Raw genomic sequence first — 20,044 nt, forward strand, 5'->3', positions numbered from 1 at the left:
CCTAGGTCCAATAGAGTGTCACACTATATATTCAGAGGTCCACAGAGTGTCAGCACTATAGATCTAGGTCCACAGAGTGTCACACTATAGAGCTAGTAAGTCCAATAGAGTGTCACACTATAGAGCTAGGTCCACAGAGTGTCACACTATATATCTAGGTCCACAGAGTGTCACACTATAGCCAGGTCCAATAGAGTGTCACACTATAGAGCTAGGTCCAATAGAGTGTCACACTATAGCTAGGTCCACAGAGTGTCACACCATATATCCTAGAGTTCAATAGAAAGTGTCACACTATAGAGCTAGGTCCACAGAGTGTCACACCAAAGAGCTTTCAGATCCAATAGAGTGTCACACTATAGAGCTAGGTCCAATAGAGTGTCACACCATGTGAGCTAGAATAACAGAGTGTCACACTATAGAGTTGGTCCACAGAGTGTCACACTATAAGAGCTAGGTCCAATAGAGTGTCACACTATAAAGCTAGGGTCCAATAGAGTGTCAGTCACACTATAGAGCTAGGTCCAATAGAGTGTCATCATACTATAGAGCTAGGTCCAATAGAGTGTCACACTATATAGCTAGGTCCACAGAGTCACATTATAGATCTATGTCCACAGAGTGTCACACTATAGAGCTAGGTCCAAGAGAGTGTCACACTATAGAGCTAGGTCCACAGAGTGTCACACTATAAAGCTAGGGTCCAATAGAGTGTCACACTATAGAGCTAGAGTCCAATAGAAAGTGTCACACTATAGAGCTAGGTCCAACAGAGTGTCACACTATAGAGCTAGGTCCATAGAGTGTCACACTATAGCCCAGAGTGTCACACAGAGCTAGGTCCAATAGAGTGTCACACTAAAGAGCTAGGTCCAACAGAGTGTCACACTATAGAGCTAGGTCCATAGAGTGTCACACTATAGAGCTAGGTCCAATAGAGTGTCACACTATAGAGCTAGGTCCAATAGAGTGTCACACTATAGAGCTAGGTCCACAGAGTGTCACACTATAGAGCTAGGTCAATAGAGTGTCACACTATAGATCTAGGTCCAATAGAGTGTCACACTATAGAGCTAGGTCCATAGAGTGTCACACTATAGACTAGGTCCAATAGAGTGTCACACTATATATCTAGGTCCAATAGAGTGTCACACTATATATCTAGGTCCAATAGAGTGTCACACTATAGAGCTAGGTCCAATAGAGTGTCACACTTTAGATCTAGGTCCAATAGAGTGTCACATTATAGATCTAGGTCCAATAGAGTGTCACACTATAGATCTAGGTCCATATAGTGTCACACTATAGAGCTAGGTCAATCAGAGTGTCACACTATAGATCTAGGTCCAATAGAGTGTCACACCATATATCTAGATCCAATAGAGTGTCACACTATAGAGCTAGGTCCAATAGAGTGTCACACTATAGAGCTAGGTCCAATAGAGTGTCACACTATAGATCTAAGGTTCGCGCCTCGTCATCGTCCACAAAATAATCGCGCTCTGCATTACAGAGCTATGGATGTGTTAAAAGAGTGACAGTAAAATCCCACTATTCGGATAGACAAGAAAATCATACGAATCGGCGATGGGTGATCTTCATTTTAGAATTAAAAGTGTATATCGCAGATAGCCCTCGATAAGTTTCGCGCTAAATTTAGCAAATAAATGGGTAATAAATACACATGCATGTATATCTTATACTGAGAAATAATTATACCTGATGTACACGTTTTTCACATGTTTCACAATTTACTTAAAGCTTTGAAATAGATAATATAATAACATTTTACTCAATGAAATATTTTTACTGGAAGAATAGCCTTAATATATCGTTCGTCCTCGATTTTAATGTGTACCAATCTTTTAGCGAATTATTTTCCTAATGTACATAAAAAATAACTTGAATAATTTTAAGTTCTCCTTGTTCTAAATATGAACTTTTACTGATACCTTTGGTATTTAAAACACTTAAACCCATTTTCTTTTGTTTCCACTCGATTTATTATCTCGATTTATAAGAGTAATAACACTATGTAACACAAATTCTATTCCTGGATAGTATGTGTTATTTCTTAATTGCTTGTGTTGTAAAAGTTCAGAAAATGTCCATTATTCCCTTCAGACTTTGTTTTTGTGACCTGGGTAATGAAATTTAGAAATTAACCTGTTTTATATGTAAAACGGGCAAATTTGTACATTTTCATTTACGTAAGGTCTGAATAAAACAATATATGATTCAAGATTTACATGTATTTATACTAAAGTTATACAAAAATATTTAGAAGTGAGTAGTTTTGCGAGATTTGTGACTGTAATGTAAATCACTTTATAATGTAAATCAGCCCCCAAATATAGTCTCCCATCATGTTTTCGTTATACGCTCCCAGGTCACAAAAGCAAAGTTTCAAGATAAAAAATAGTTCTTTTCCATTTACTTTAGACATAAACAATTGGGAAATAACACTTTCCCCAACATAACATTTATTCTTTATAAGATAAATGTGTTTAAAATTTAGTTTTTTTTCTCTAAAAACCAAATATACATGACAGATCTTTTTCTCTGAAGTTCTTACATAAAAAAACTGTTAGTAGGTTTGATTTCCTCTCATTTTTTATGTTCTTTATAGATTTAAACTAACAGAATTATGTCTTTACTTTCCTAACCAGCACGCCCCGGTGTGGGCAGAGCACAGATGACTAAATCAAAACTTGTCCCGCGCTAGTAACGTACAAATGAACTAAACTTCTTTTGGTTTAGCGCAAAGCTACACAATAGGCTGTCTACATTTCCTCTACTGTAGTAAATCCAGCTCTGGGTTTTAGCGTTTTAAGTCCGTAAACGTGAAAGTGATCCAACAGGGGAAGAAAATTGGAGTTTGATTAATGAATGGTAAATGTCTCTTCTTATCCAGACACATCAGTATACATTAGAATATCAGAAGTATAATATAACTGATAAAAACCACAACATGGAAAGCTTAACAGTTAAAATGTTACTCCCACCTATTAATGCTCTGTCTAGTACTGTGAACTTCACTGATAATGTCCTACAAAAACCAATGTATAGTTTTTTTCCAGAAACATTTTATTCGTAAACTAGATGGCGATACTGAGTGGGTGTTTTCCTATAGCAAAGCCACCTCGGGCTATATGCTGAGCCCACCGAGGGGAATCGAACCCCTGATTTTAGCATTATAAATCCGAATACATACCGCTGTACTAGCGGGGGTCGGGTGTTACTGAACCCAAAGATGTGATGTATTAATAATGTGCATCTTAGCTTCTTAACAACCCCATGTGATGTATTAATAATGTACATCTTACCTTCTTAACAACCCCATGTGATGTATTAATAATGTACATCTTACCTTCTTAACAACCCCATGTGATGTATTAATAATGTACATCTTAGCTTCTTAACAACCCCATGTGATGTATTAATAATGTACATCTTACCTTCTTAACAACCCAATGTGATGTATTAATAATGTACATCTTAGCTTCTTAACAACCCCATGTGATGTATTAATAATGTACATCTTACCTTCTCAACAACCCCATGTGATGTATTAATAATGTACATCTACCTTCTCAACAACCCCATGTGATGTATTAATAATGTACATCTTACCTTCTCAACAACCCATGTGATGTGTATTAATAATGTACATCTTAGTTTAACAACCCCATGTGATGTTAATAATGTACATCTTACCTTCTTAACAACCCCATGTGATGTATTAATAATGTACATCTTACCTTCTCAACAACCCCATGTGATGTATTAATAATGTACATCTTACCTTTAACAACCCCATGTGATGTTATTAATGTACATCTTACCTTTTAACAACCCCATGTGATGTATTAATAATGTGTATCTTACCTTCTTCAACAACCCCATGTGATGTATTAATAATGTACATCTTACCTTCTTAACAACCCAATGTGATGTATTAATAATGTACATCTTAGCTTTAACAACCCCATGTGATGTGTATTAATAATGTACATCTTACCTTCTCTCAACAACCCCCCCATGTGATGTATTAATAATGTACATCTTACCTTCTTAACAACCCAATGTGATGTATTAATAATGTACATCTTACCTTCTTAACAACCCCATGTGATGTATTAATAATGTATATCTTACCTTTTTAACAACCCCATGTGATGTATTAATAATGTACATCTTAGCTTCTTAACAACCCCATGTGATGTGTATTAATAATGTACATCTTAGCTTTTAACAACCCCTCCAGGTGCCTGAGTTTAGTAAGCTTTAGAAAACTTATTAATTATATATTACAATAGCTTTCTGTATGTAATGAAGTCAGGTTTATTATGTTTATTGGAAGTTTAGCACAAAGCTACATAATTGGCAATTCTGATTTCTTGCGTTGTAAGTCTGCAGACACCCGCTATGTCACTATAATCCACGTAATTATTAATACCTCTCTAAATATATAATTTATATAAACTGTAAACAAAATAATTTAAATGCAGATAAACATATATTCAGGGTTATTTAAAACTACCCGTTTTTTTCAAATTTCAGATATGATTAAATTATCGATAATATTTCAAAATGGATAAAAATAACCTACTTTTTTATGGCCCATGTTTCTAATCCTGAAATTGAATCCAGTACGTTAAGTACGCTCTCTGCATAAATCGGTGACGTTAGCAGTAGCAAAGAACATGTTCAACAGCAGGTTTTATTTTCTCGATCCAGTAAGAAGCAATTTTACGGTAGTCTTTATCCATTCTGTTCCACAAGTCTATGACCTTTTCAGCAGATAATGTCCACGGATGATTGGGGCTGGAAAAACGTTCAGTTGCGGTTCCGATGGCATTTGTCGTGTCATTAAACCGCTAGTGTTTTGTCCAGGTGTCTCAGAAAAACGGAGAAACAGAGAAGCAGCAAAAAATCCACATCATTCGAAGAGTTCCCATCTGCATTTCTTCAAGAGTCGAATCACTTTTCTCTGTAACACTAAAGACAGATTTTAAACTGCAAACGTTTGTAAAATGTACAGCTGTGTTACTCAACTATTAAAAAAGTGGGGCTAAGTGTTATATTGTTAAGGGGACCATAAATTTATCGACAAAGAAAATTTTCTGGAAAAATAATCTACTCACTTCCCAGCTTCTAAACGTAACACAGAACTTGTTTATGTGGTTTATTGATGTTGCATTACATACGTAATGCTATGGAAAATGAGCAAACTAAACGTAACACAGAACTTGTTTATGTGGTTTAATTGATGTTGCATTACATACGTAATGCTATGGAAAATGAGCAAACTAAACGTAACACAGAACTTGTTTATGTGGTTTATTGATGTTGCATTACATACGTAATGCTATGGAAAATGAGCAAACTAAACGTAACACAGAACTTGTTTATGTGGTTTATTGATGTTGCATTACATACGTAATGCTATGGAAAATGAGCAAACTAAACGTAACACAGAACTTGTTTATGTGGTTTAATTGATGTTGCATTACATACGTAATGCTATGGAAAATGAGCAAACTAAACGTAACACAGAACTTGTTTATGTGGTTTATTGATGTTGCATTACATACGTAATGCTATGGAAAATGAGCAAACTAAACGTAACACAGAACTTGTTTATGTGGTTTATTTGATGTTGCATTACATACGTAATGCTATGGAAATGAGCAAAAGCATTACAGTAATGCTATGGAAAATGAGCAAACTAGTTGCATTACATACGTAATGCTATGGAAAATGAGCATACGTCATTCAACACCCCAGTTTCTAATGATGTTCTTGTTTTTGAATTAAGCACAAAGCTATTCAATGGCTATCTGTGCTCTATCCACCACGGGTATCGAAACCCGGTTTTAGCGTTGTAAGTCCGAAGACATACCGCTGAGCCACTGGGGATGGGGCGTTTCTAATAATACGTACACGTCAAACTCATACAAAACAAAAGGTTTGGTTTGAATTTCGCGCAAAGCTACGCGAGGACTATCTGCGCTAGCCGACCCTAATTTAGCAGTGTAAGACTAGAAGGAAGGCAGCTAGTCATCAACACACACCGCCAACTCTTAAGCTACTTACTCTTTTACCAACGAATAGTGGGATTGACTGTCACATTACAACGCCCCCACGGGTGAGAGGGTGAGCATGTTTAGTGCGGCGGGGATTCGAACCCGCGACCCTCAGATTACGAGTCGAGTGCCTTTAATCACCACCTGGTCATACTGGGTCAGATTGAACACCTACACTTCTGCGACTTATTTTAATAGTTTTGGCAAAATAAAAATGTTGATTGGGAAACTTTTTACAGTGTTTATAACATACTGTTTAACATTTATAACATGTTTATATCCTGTGACATCATTGGCAAAATATTTAAAAATTGATAGTGGCGACGATAAACAAATATTGTAGAATAACACTGAAGATTGTCTGTTTAAAACAACACTTTGTTATCTCTTCTGTGATTCGCTGAAAGTTTTAGTTTTGTAGCATGTCAATCTGTTATTGGATTAATTTACTGAATTAATTTCTTTTAACATCGATGTTTGCTTAAGTTAAATTGGCGTTTAAAAAATGCACATAACTTATACTATTAAACCTGTATTGCGAAATTCCAGCCAATTCACTAACGTTGTAGAAGATTCTTGAGTGTAAGAAACAAAAACATCTGTATACGTAAACACTGGTGTGCCATTTATATTGTTGCGTAAACTGAAAGTTCTAGAAACTCTCCTATTAACAAGTATATAAATATTACCAATACGACGCATTATGATGTAGTATATGTTATTCGTTTGTTATAGGGAAACTATAAATATTTGATTAGGATCATTTATAGATATCAAATTGTTTAACTTCAGCAGTGAAAAACTCAGTGTGATGAGCGAAGAGCCAGCTAGCACCCCGTTAAGTGAGCTGTACCGCTATCAATTGGAAATTAACTCGCTCATCGTGAATCTTTGATAAGACATCAAGTAAGTTTCAGACTAGAAAGGAGAATCGATATAATTTGTATATTTCTAAAACTTTTGTACAAAGATTATTATTTGTAATTACCTTTATAGTAAATTGTATTATTGTTTGTACATTAAAATATATTTGTATTAAAAAAGAAACAATGTGTATCAATCTCGTTGGCAAGTATCATAAAATGGATACGTATCGACATTTATTTAATTTCGAAAACTAAATTACAACTTAACTCAATTTTAGGCTATTGGAAATTATAAAATGTGATATCTCTGGCGGTTAACAGGAAAACTTAACGTGCATTAATGAAATATAAAATAAATTAATTAGTCAAAACGACGATTGAGAAATAGATACTTCCATGTTTTGGAATATTATGATTATAAAACAAGAATAATTCACTAAATAATGCTGTACCAGAGACTTCGAAGCCCCAACATGGCCAGGTGGTTAAGGCGTTCGATTCGTAATCTGAGGGTCGCTGGTTCGAATCCCGTCGCACGAAACATGCTCTCTTTCAGCCATGAGGGCGTTATAATGTAACGGTCAATCCCACTATTCGTCGGTAAAAGAGTAGCCCAAGAGTTGGCGGTGGGTGGTGATGACTAGCTACCTTCCTTCTGGTCTTACACTGCTAAATTAGGGACGGTTAGCGCAGATAGCCCTCATGTAGGTTTGCGCGAAATTCAAACCAAAAAAACAAACTTAGGAATTTCAATTTCATCTCATGATGATTTCACATGATTTGTATGTCGAGATATTGTAATCAAATCATTTCTTTACAAATATTACATCTCTTGAGGTCTATAAAACATTTAACACAAATTTAATCCTATTTGTCTCAAAATAACTTTAGTTTTAAAAGAAAATGTTATATCGGCCTGAGCTCTGTGATATATTTAATAATATAATTTATTCAATATAACAATATACGTAATAATGTATTTCATGAGATATAATAGTGTACTTAATAGTATAAGTACTTAACTTTAATGATATAAATCATTAACTATAATAATATACGTGAAAATATAATTCGTTAAATACAATAATATGCTTTATAATATAGATCAATAACTGTAACAATATACGTAATGATATAATTAATCAAATATAAAAATATACTTAATGATATATAATTGATTTAATATTATTTTTATTTTGTTGAATTTCGCCCAAAGCTACTCATCAGTATACAGAGAATGGTTTAAGTGAATGATTTCTCTATTGCCTGAACTTTCGGTTCTACCATTAATGTATACATATGAAACCGAGCAACAAACTTATTAAGGATTGTATTCTCTCGGTTAATGTTCATAAGATCTAAATAACATTAACTGTATTAAATCTAGATAGAAACGACATTACTTACCATTAATATTGAAATAATAACATACCATCCGCTGGAACCCGTCACAATCTCATGTCTTGCTGAGTTTAAATGACTTCTCTCACAGATTAAACAAAGAAAAATGATGTGACTTTATTTATTAACATTGAAATAACAATAAACCAACTGCTGCTGCTGAATCTCGTGTCTTGCTGACGTTGAATGTTATTCCCACATATCAGGGTCATAACTCTGTCACGTGGTTTTAGAAAATTTTGTTTCATTTCAAAAATCAGCCATAATGATTCTTTTAGTTAACAAACTGGTCTCATTTTGGACAGAACCCTACTTGTACAACTGTAAGTTTACGGATTTACAAAGCTAAAATCAGGAGTTCGATTCCCCTCGGTAAGCTCAACAGATAACTTGAAGAAAACACACACACACACATTGTGGACTGGTCAAGAAAGCCATGACCTCATACACGAAAACGAATAACTTTCCTTGGAAAATCAGCCGCTGGGCAAATACGTTTACCAGTTACAAACTACATATAATATTTTGAAATTCAAATATCTGATTAAGCGTTGTTAGAGTTTATGACGATGTTTCAAACACTGTAGACAGCACACGTTGTGATTTTAAAAGAAGCGGATCAAAAACGAACTGTATATTTGATTTCTTTACAAATACGAAATTGTATCAAAATGAAATGCTAATAAAAATGCTTACCTTGGATACGAAGATATAATTATGCCTATTTATTACTGCAGCAAAGATGAACACAGTTGATAAGTCTTGTCTTTACACAAATATATAACTATCTATATCACAAATGTTGGCCAATGCAGTATATTTTATTTCATAATTATGTCTCGGATATATGTTCTCTGCACTAAAATATTTTAATTTCAAAACCCGCGAAACCTCTCGCGCTTTCAAATAGTTGGTTCTTCTTCTTCTGGATTATAAAGGTTAAAGGTCACAGAGTGTTAGGGTAAAAGTAATAAATATGATAAAACATGAAGAGAAGCATATCACGTAAGGAGGAAATTTAGTTGTTGTTGTTTTGAATTAAGCACAAAGCTACACTATGGGCTATCTGTGCTCTGCCCACCACGTGCATCGAAACCCGGTTTTTAGCGTTGTAGGTCCGCAGACACAGCGCCGGAGGAAATGTTTGTTGACTTTCCAATACCAACTAGAAAAACGTACATCATTATAAAAAAGAAATGTTTAGCTGAAGCTAATAACGTGTGGAAAGTATGACACAGGTAAAAAGATTTATGTGCGAATCTATAATAAATAACAGAAATAATAATACCATAAAACTAAGGTAAAAATATTTTTAAAAACATTTTTCTATAATATATAACAAGAAGAAAGAGTTTACTTGAGGCAGCGACGGATTTTTGTTCACGTGAACAAACTCAAAATAAATTAATTAAACAATAAAAATGCAGATGAAAAACCATTTGTTATAAAGATCTGTTAAAACCGTTTTTTATAGCTTCAGAGTCAAAACACCTACGAAAGTGATAAAATAGCATATAAAACACAGATTTGCCAGGTGTTCAACACTGATTCCGAAAAATAAATCGAGTCGACTAACCGTAGGTTGAATAGGAAGTTCGAAAAGGAAACATTAAAAAAAACGTTTCAAAAACGTATCCAGATCATCTATCTCAGGTCCAAGATTGATTTGTTACAATCTTACAAGCTTAATGCCTGTTGGCCCAGCATGGTCAGGTAGTTAAGGCACTCAACTCGTAATCCGAGGATCACGGGTTTGAGTCCTCGACACACCAAACATGCTCGCCCTTTCAGCCGCATGGTCGTTGTTTAATGTAACGGTCAATTCCACTATTCGTTAGTAAAAGAGTAGCCCAAGAGTTGGTGGTGGGTGGTGATGACTAGCTGCCTTCCCTCTAGTCTTATACTGCTAAATTAGGGAAAAGCTAGCGCAGATAGCCCTCGTGTAGCTTTGCGCGAAATTCAGAAACAAACAAACAATTATTGCCTGTTAAAAGACGATGGTACATTAGGTAAACAAACTAACCTTACAGTCGTGGATCAAACATTTTGACTTATACCAGTGACCAGACACCTGCAACTTACGAAACTCTCGACAAAATTAAAGCTTTGAGACCCGCTGTTGGTATGTTCATCATTTTAGTGACCCCACGTCTGAAACTTATTTATAAATATTTACGATTTTCGTTACAGTATTCCATTGTTTAAAAATTAACTTAACATTTTCTATTAACCAAGATGTAGGTACAATAAGTACCATAATCATAGTAAAGTATTTTGCTCTTAAATATTATTGTAAAAAAAAAGCAACTAATAATTTGGATCTACGTTTTAATTCGCACACATTAGCAATTTAACAAGTAAAACATACACTTGCTGGTTCTGAGATGTGGCGATTAGAGAGCTCAAGTCTTTTAGAATGCAGGTTCGAATCCCTGCCACACCGAACATGTTTGCGCTTTCAACCACGGGGAGGAGAGGACGTTATACAGTGATGGTCAATCGAACTAATTGTTGGCAGAAAAAAATAGCCCAACAGTTGGCGATGGGTTGGAGTCTTTCCTCTATCCTATCACTGCTGAATTGAAGACAACTAGATAACCCCCGTGTAGCTTTGGCCGAAATACAAAATAAACCCATCCTCACACTGAAATTTCGAAACCCACCTGTCGAGGTTTTCATAAAGAAAGCTGGAAGTAAAATCTGTGTCTCAACTGATTCAAATACTTTTGTTATTTCAAAACTTCACGTTTCGAATTTGAATTGTTATAAAAAAAACACACACAAACACCCAAGTTTGAATATGATTTATTGTCAAAAGAAGTTACGTGTTACTACTTTATTAGAATATGTTTTCAACAGTTCATTACAAAACAAACCACGTGTTAGCAAGGTAGTGAATAAACATTGATGCTTCGCAATAAAATATAGTTCTTCATTTTTATTACCATTTACCTTCAAAGCCCGAAACACCGAGTTATCTATCACATTTTGTTTACTTTCACGTTTGTGAAAAACTATTTTAACGACAACAGGTGCAAGTAAAACATCCGTGTAATTTCTCATAAAACAGCTCTTACCGGTTTTATATCCATTTATGTACTTTTTATGCATCTGTTGACACAAAAACACGAGGTACGAGACTGAAGCATCTGTATACATTAAACAGTTCTCGTTTTCTCAAGGTTTGGCACCAATGTTAAGATACGAGTTTGGTCAAGCGGTATTTCTATGTCAACCACGTAAAAAACGAGCTTTGGTTATTTACTTTCTAATTTATTGACAAAAAACAAAACAGTAATCGTGTCGAGAACACTTGGTAAATAAATAAAAACAAGAAAACTTGAAATAACGTGACAGAATAAGTGAGCAAACTTGCCCTTTAAGACCTATCTTTTTAACAAATAATTCTGAGTAGAAAACAACGTTAAGATAAAGGAAAATTTATAGTATCTTGAATTACAATTATCTTCAAGACGGGGCTTGAAAAATTAAATTTAACCCGTGAAAACGACATGTAAGATAAGGGTGTCAGCTACCTACTCGAGAACATGAGCAACAGCGTATTATAGTATGGCGTATTACATAAAATACATCTTATTATCCCACCCCTCCCCTCGTACAGTGATTTAATATAATATCTTTTAAATATTGTTTCATCTAAGATAGATTTTTTTTAGAATTAAAAACAATGTTGTGCTCTAGCTTTCTTTGTCGAATTTCGCATAAAGATGTACAATGGGCTGCGTTTTGCTCACCACGGGTATCGAAGCCCGATTTTTAACGTCGCAAGTCTGAAACTTTTCGCTAATCCAGTGGGGGTCGCCACTCAACGACTATTCACGCGAGCTGCCCTTGCTTGTAAAATGGTAGCCTAAATTAAAGGTAAGCTAATCAACTCCACCTTCCGCCAACTGTTGAGTAACTCTTCTACCAATGAATAGTGGGATTGACCGTCACATTATAACGTCCCCACCACTGAAAGGGCAAGCATGTTTCGTGTAACGGGGATTTGACCCGTGACCCTCAGATTACGAGTCGAGCGCCCTAACCACCTGGCCTTCATGCGACGTAGTGTAGGAAAGTTTGTTCCCTAGATTTACTTGAGAGGTCACTTTGTGGCGAATATTAATACTTTTTTATCTTACCCACTTAACTAGCTTTCGGTTTTATGGTTTCTTTCTCGTGCAATATATTCTATTTTTTCACTTCCAATTGGCCCGGCATGGCCAGGTGAGTTAAGACGTTCAACTCGTAATCTGAGGGTCGCGGGTTCAAATCCCCGTTACACGAAACATGCTTACCCTTTCAGCTGTGGGGGCGTTATAACGTCAATCCCACTATTCGTTGGTAAAAGAGTAGCCCAAGAGTTGGCGGTGGTTGGTGATGACTATCTGCCTTCCCCCGTTAAATTAACAGCTAGCGCAGATAGCCCTCGAGCAGCTTAGCGCGAAATTCAAAAACAAACTTCTAATTATTTAAAGTATATTTGTTGTTAAACGCAAAGCTACGCAAGTTGATGTTTCTGCTGTGCCTATCACGGGTATCGAAACCCGGTTTGTAGCGTTATAGATCTTCAGACTTGTCGCTGAGCAACTTCGGGCGAAGAGTCTGAATTGCAGTTTAAGAACGTTTCTTGTATTTTGCCTTTACCGCAATTATACTGCTCTATAATTACTTCTTTCAGTCGTATTAAGTTATATTTAAGTTTAGAATTTTCACCATCATAAAGAAAGATTGTCTTCCTTCGTTACTTCCAATTTAAAGTTTCAGACAAGTTATAAAATATTGTTACATATACTTTTTTTTATTTTTGTCTATAAATAAACCTGCAACTGAAAGGAACTGTTTATCCATGAACTTGGTAGAGAAAAGTGAATACTTATACGTAGCAACTGAATCCTCTATTAACCCTCAAACAGCTGGAATATTGTAGGTAGTAGCATCAGATGATGATGGCCACCTTTTAAGGGTTAATTATTCAAGTGTGTTTCGATTTCCTGCAGTATGACCACACAGTAACACATCAGTCATGAATGTGCACAACTAGAAGTTATCGTTTAAACTTTGGTCAATTAGTTTGGGAATGGTGAACTTGAACGTTAGTCTGCAAAGAACAAATCTAACTGATCTGATATGATAACAATGATTTAGTTGTAAATTTTCCCCTGATCTCTGTAACAACACTTTTATTGTAAATCTTTGAAATGGTCTCCCAGATGACCCTTGTGTTGTATTATTCTCCATTTATCCACGTGATGACGCTTTTGTTGCACAACTGTCACTTTCCACCGATCTGTGTGATGAAGCTTTTCTTGACCAAGTGTCATCGTACCTGTATATGGGTGTTTCCTTAGAACAAAGCCACATCGGGTTATCTGCAGAGATGCCAACTATTTCAAATAACTGAGGGTAATGATTCTAGACAGAGCGCGTACAGATATCGTACGACCACTAAATAGTTTTGAGTCATCCATGTCTGTGGATCCACCTGTGGCTAAACTGTAAACACTGTCAGTAAGTATGCTTGAAATCATTTTGTCATCTTCACAACCCAACATATGTACAATGGCTGTAGTTTTGGTTCTAGCACAGCCATATGTTTTCGCTATATCAGAGACTGGGAACAATTTTCTCAACAGATGTCCTGCATGATCGGCTACAGCTAGGGGTAAATTATGAGCAATGACGAATTGCGTGAACATCACTTTTGCATTTATGGTTTCATATTCTGAATTTTTACTCATAAATGTCGTTATCTGCATCGTTTTTGTCTTCGCCTCAGCCTTTTGTTTGTGAGATGCCAATTTTATATCTGGAACACTCGTTTATCCCGCTATGAGCCACAGAAAAATCGATGAGACAAACTGTACAAAATGCATGAATGTCACTGACATTTGATGCAATGACCGGATATTTTGCACTATACTCTTTCCTAAATTTTTGATTCACAGTTTTAGTTCTTTTAGATTTGCCAGAAACAAGACAATCTGGTGAACGAGGCCTCTTTTTTTCCAACTTGTGAACGATCGCATTGGTGTTTTTAATGCCGCGAAGAAAACGAGAAATTCCCATCTACGCGAGCACTGATTGGCTGACAAGCACTGATGACGTAACTATGGATTCCCCCATGTACCCAGTATGGAGAAGCACCGCACTCAAACTATTGGTAGACGTCGGAGATACAAATATTTTTTATTACTTCAAGCACAAACATGATTATCGCAAGTAGCCATTTGGATTATGTCTTTTATTTATTATCAAAATTTATTTGTATCTCACTAGAAATTTTCTGTTCACCCCTTTCAAGCCCTGGGGGAACAATTTATCAATTATATAGGCCTATATAATATATAATTATTTGGGAGTTGCAATAAGTTGTATTATTTGTCTGTATGAACGTATAGTCGTAATGTATACACCAAAATCGTAATAGTTGGCATCTCTGTATCTGCCGAGTCCACCGAGGGGAATCAAACTCCTGATTTTAGCGTTGTTAATGTGTGATAACGAATTATATAATATTAACCTACAAGTAGCAACTTCTTTCACAGTCTATAAATAAAATGTCCATAAAAACCCGTTTAGGTAAAAAAAATACTAAACATCTTCTTGTATACATGTACTTCAATAAGACTAGTATGCATATATATTAGGTACAAATATGCAACAGAATTAACTAGATCTTGATTCAACAGGTAAAAATATGAACTGGTTGTCACTCAGATTGGTGTACCTTCCAATAACCTTCTGAATTTTGTCCTAAATTATTTTGGAACTAGAGGTAAAAGAGATGCTAGTTGTGAACTTAATCCAAGACTCCCTTTGGCTTTAACGCCTGACCTGCAGAGTGTGGGCACGGGCCCAATGATAAATGATGCAGTTAGGAAGAGAGGGTTACTGTCGGAAGATAACCCTGAATAATTTCTTCACCATGCATGAGAATACCATAAAAACAATGTTTGGACGATACAGTCCGAGAGAGTGGCGAAAGAGGGCCAGTTGGCTTGCTCAATCTTCCACTAAGGCACACGGATCGGGTGGCAGCAACCATGACCAATTTCACTCAAAATGATAGGGAGATTACCACTGCCCCATGGGTCACTGTCAACCCTCCAAGAAAAATGGAGGGGAGCAGACAGAGAAATCGATAGCAGTAAAAGACTGAATAGCTTCGTGAAAATAAGTGTAAGATACAGCACTGAGGAATAAAAGTTGTGGTCGGAGATCATATGCTAATGCAAAGACCCTTCCCCTCCTATCAACATCAGCATCACCCCAGTGAATATTGTATCCATTAAAGACTTACAGGATCACAAAAAGGAGATGACAACTGTTCAACAGTATCATTAATGTCTGATTCCTAATAAGTTTCTCTAAGAGACAGAACACATAGTGATGGTGTATGTCCCAAGAAAACATGGGTGGTTATGGCCTCCAAAGATGTATCTTGCTGCAAATAAAGTGTGGGCACGTGTTGGTCAAGTAGCAGTGCCACCCTCCAATGCACTCGGTCCATCACAATTTCCATTTCCGGTACAAGAAAAACTGCCGAAAGGTGACTCTATCGGCAGGTTTCAGAAATATTTACTGCAAGGAAAGACATACAGGTTGATAAGAATCAATCAAAGCCTTACTATTAATCAAATTAGGACGAAAACTATATTAAAGTGGCCATTTTTACTTAAGTGGAGAACCCTTCGGTTTACGACCGCCATTTTCTTTATTATATGTTTGAAATTAAGGGTAATAATTTTTGTGCCTCAGAATAAAAAATACTGTGAACTGTTTTCAAACACTGTACCTTTTATCCTCCACCCACTTTGGGCAAGATGAATAGTAAGAGGGATGCAAATCACCACAGTGAGGATCCAGTTGACACTCGTAGTGTCACGGGCTTTATCACCAAAAAGCACATGCCAAAGAATCAAAACAAGATGCTTTTGTGTCTCCAAAACTGCTGACACTGGAAACATAGAATAGGACTAGGATTGTATGGTCATACCTTACAGTTTAGAAAACCTACCTTGATTGAGAATGTGGCAATGTAAACGTCAAAATTAAGATACTGGTTGGCAAAATTATTCCATTGGAGTTAAGGTGCACAACAGAAACACTTTGGTTGGTGAAACATGCGAGGATCTCCGACTTGGGAATGTTCTTCAAATCCCTCTCAACGATCACACCTTGGAAGGAATTGAGAGTACCATGAAGAGTGACCACAAGAAGTATATCCCCAATAGTCTTCAACCTTAGGAAAAGCTTGCTATGTCTGGGGGAAGATGTTTCCATCAAAATATCTCTAGAATGGAACTTCTTGATGGTCTTGGAGAAATAGAAATCCTCTCTATTTCTTTCTGAATGAAAAAGGGAGAACATCTGCCCTAAAGATTTATCAGATAAAAATGAAGGGTTAGAAATCAAGGTACAGGATCTTTTGACAAATTGCAGATACATAATTAAATAAAGAATGATTCAGCGTCTACTGACCCTACCCATCATGGAGTTCTACTGAGGAGCATAATGCAAGAAAAGGATGCTGCATCAATACAAGGGATTCTTGAGCACTATACCCGAACACCAGCAGACACATAGACCCCAACCAGTGGCAGCACTATACCCACACACCAGCAGACACATAAACCCCAACCAGTGGCAGATCCAAGGTTGTGGGCCCAGAGGCTAATCATTTTTTGTGGGCCATACGTCCCATGTAATGTTTCATAGAACAAAATTACCAATGGGCCCCCATTAAGACCATGCACCCTGGGACTGAGCCCCCCTCTATCCCCTAGCTAAATACGCCACTGTCCCCAACACTCAATAAGAATGCCAAACGCTAGTACTCAGCTGACCATAATCCAAAAAGACAAAGACAAATTACCCTGAGGGAGCCAACCCAGGGCTACCACTTTCGATTTTTCATCCTAGCACATCAGTCACGACACACAAAATATTTTAATATATAGATAGTTCGACTCGATGTGAAAGCAAAGTAGGATATTTATTAAACATGGTACAATCTTTCTTTTGGACACACTACTGTTTCAAAACTTTACTAAATATACCACTATTTACATTTTTTTAAAATTCAAACAAAACATAACATCAAAATCCTGATATTCATTAAGAAATATACTTTCACAAGTATTTTTTCTTATTCAAATTTATTGCTTTCAAAATCAAGTTTTAACTTCAAAATTAAAGATGATGAAATAAGGATAAAAAAAAACTGACAGAAAACTTTGTACATGTGAACGTTTTTCTAAAATATATCAAAATAGAATGAAAACAAGGGGAAATAATAATGAAAATATTACAATACGTAACAAATCAACAAACATACTTTTAACTGCTTGCAACTGAGACAAATAATTTTGTCCTCCTTGTAGTCAAACAAATGCTTTAATCACATTCAAAACAAGATAACTTTAAAATGTATTTAAAACTAGTTACAACAAACAATTAGATTTATAGCCCCAAATATCAACAGTAAAACAGATTCCAACAGACCCATTAGAATTAAGTATTAAATTATAAATATATGTATCAATATATGTAATTTTTAATATAAGTTGTTGGTAGGTAACTATTTTTTATTCATAACCAATTAAAGTTTGGTTTAACAAAATTTAAACATTAACACCCTGGAATGTTTAATTATTTTTTGATAAATATTGTTTTTTTAAGTATATTGTAAAGTCTCGTTACAATTTTGCTAATAAAACATTTGAGGAATACTTATTTGGTGAATTTCTATACTCATGTAACTATTAAATAGTTTCAGAATTATTCTAAACTTAAACAGTGAGAACCTAGAGAAATTCTTAACTGGAAATAAACATAAGTACTCAAGATAATTCTGAAGCCCCCCATAAAAACTACTCTTAATGTAGACAACTTCAAAAAACATTCTCATGATGCATGTTACCACATGAAACACTCAAAACAGTTTTGTTAATATGCAAATTTATATTAAAGTAAAATCAAGAAACTTATTCTTAAAAGCACGTGCATTAAACAAAACATTTGGTTCTAGTTCATTTGTATTTCATAGAATTAAATACGAGACTAGTTTCAAAGTTGAAGTTAACGAACAAATCTGTCACTACTAAACTATTCTTAACATGATCATTTCTAGAGATTCTAAATGGAAATAGGACATCAGTTGTGCTATAAGTGATCAGATATGGAATGAAAACCTAAAGAGAGTTTGGTTTGAAATTTGAGCAAAGCTACACGAGGGTTACCTGTGCAAGCCATCCCTAATTTAGCAGTATAAGACTAGGGGGATGGGAGCTAGTCATCACCACCTATCACCAACTCTTTGGCTACTCTTTTACTAACAAATAGTGGGATTGGCCGTCACAATATAACGACCCCATGGCTCAAAGGATGAGCTCGTTTGGTGTGATGGGGATTCAAACCCGTGACCCTCATATTACGAGTCGAGTATCTTAACTACCTGGCCATGCTGGGCCTCCTAAAGACAGCATTGGAAAATTATGGGACATATGATAGATTCCAGCCACAACAAGGCAGTAAAAGTTACGAAAACCTAGTTTGTTGCAGATCCAAGTCACAAGTATACAGTTTTTTTTGCTATAATAAGTAAAATAAAATAAAAAACATGCAAGAAACTCACTTGAAGTAAAAATGTATTGTCAAGATGGTTGATATGGGTATTAAAACTTTAATTAAAGTAGAGAACAACTTTTCAACCTTTTTAGGTCATCTCCAGGTTAATTAAGAAGTTGTCCTGTACTTTAATTGAAGTTTTAATACCCATACCAGCCGTGTCAAGAATACATCTAAACATGCACCCTTCCCAAACATGGTAGGATTTCAAAAGGAAGCAATTTGGATTCTCTGGCTAACAGAGCTGAAATCATCTTTTCTAGTACACACACAATAATGTATAGTATATTTAAGAGACCCATTAGTTAAGTATTCTGATACATATTATTAGCCTGGCAGTGTGTTAAAAAAAGAAAGAATCCATGATGACTCCTGTCATGCACCACATCCTTTCATCTTTCGACTCACTGAAGGATGCTGTCCACAAGACAAAGCGACTGAGCTTAAAATATTACACGAAAAGATTACAGACAGAAGAGCAGTTGTTACACCACTGTAAGTATGGAACTTAAATACAGACTTCATATCTAGAGGGTCACAAACAAAGCACGAGATAGAATGGTAGTGCCATACAGGGTGTGGCAAAAATACTGCATACCTGTCCATCATATCTCCCAAACTACTATATGTTCATAACTGTTATAACTATCTTATAATGATTCAAGTTTGTAATACATTACATAAATTCTTAACACTGTATTTTATCAGTAAAGTGACTCATATGTGCCTCTATTTGTTTTTGTGCCCTGGATAATGAAATTTAGAAATTAACCTGTTTTATATGTAAAAACGGGCACATTTTCATTTACATGAGGTCTGAATAAAACAACATATGAATCAAGATTTACATGTTTTTATACTAAAGTTATACAAAAATGTTTAGAAGTGAGTAATTTTTCGAGATTTGCGACTGTAATATAACCCACTTTCATGTATCAGATCCCAAATATAGTCTCCCATCATGTTTTTGTTATACGCTCCCAGGTCACAAAAGCAAAGTTTGAAGAGAAAAATAGGTCTTTTCCATTTACTTTAGGCATAAGCAATTGGGAA

At 35.6% G+C, this 20,044-nt stretch overlaps 1 protein-coding gene across 6 annotated transcripts in view; it reads right to left on the reverse strand.

Annotated features, from left to right (window-relative positions):
• LOC143245294 (glucose transporter type 1-like) overlaps nt 1-20,044 on the reverse strand; it is a 582,725-nt gene that overhangs the window by 52,423 nt on the left and 510,258 nt on the right. The window lies entirely within an intron of this gene.

Source organism: Tachypleus tridentatus, chromosome 2 (genome assembly GCF_004210375.1).
Source record: "Tachypleus tridentatus isolate NWPU-2018 chromosome 2, ASM421037v1, whole genome shotgun sequence".
Lineage (NCBI taxonomy): Eukaryota > Metazoa > Arthropoda > Merostomata > Xiphosura > Limulidae > Tachypleus > Tachypleus tridentatus.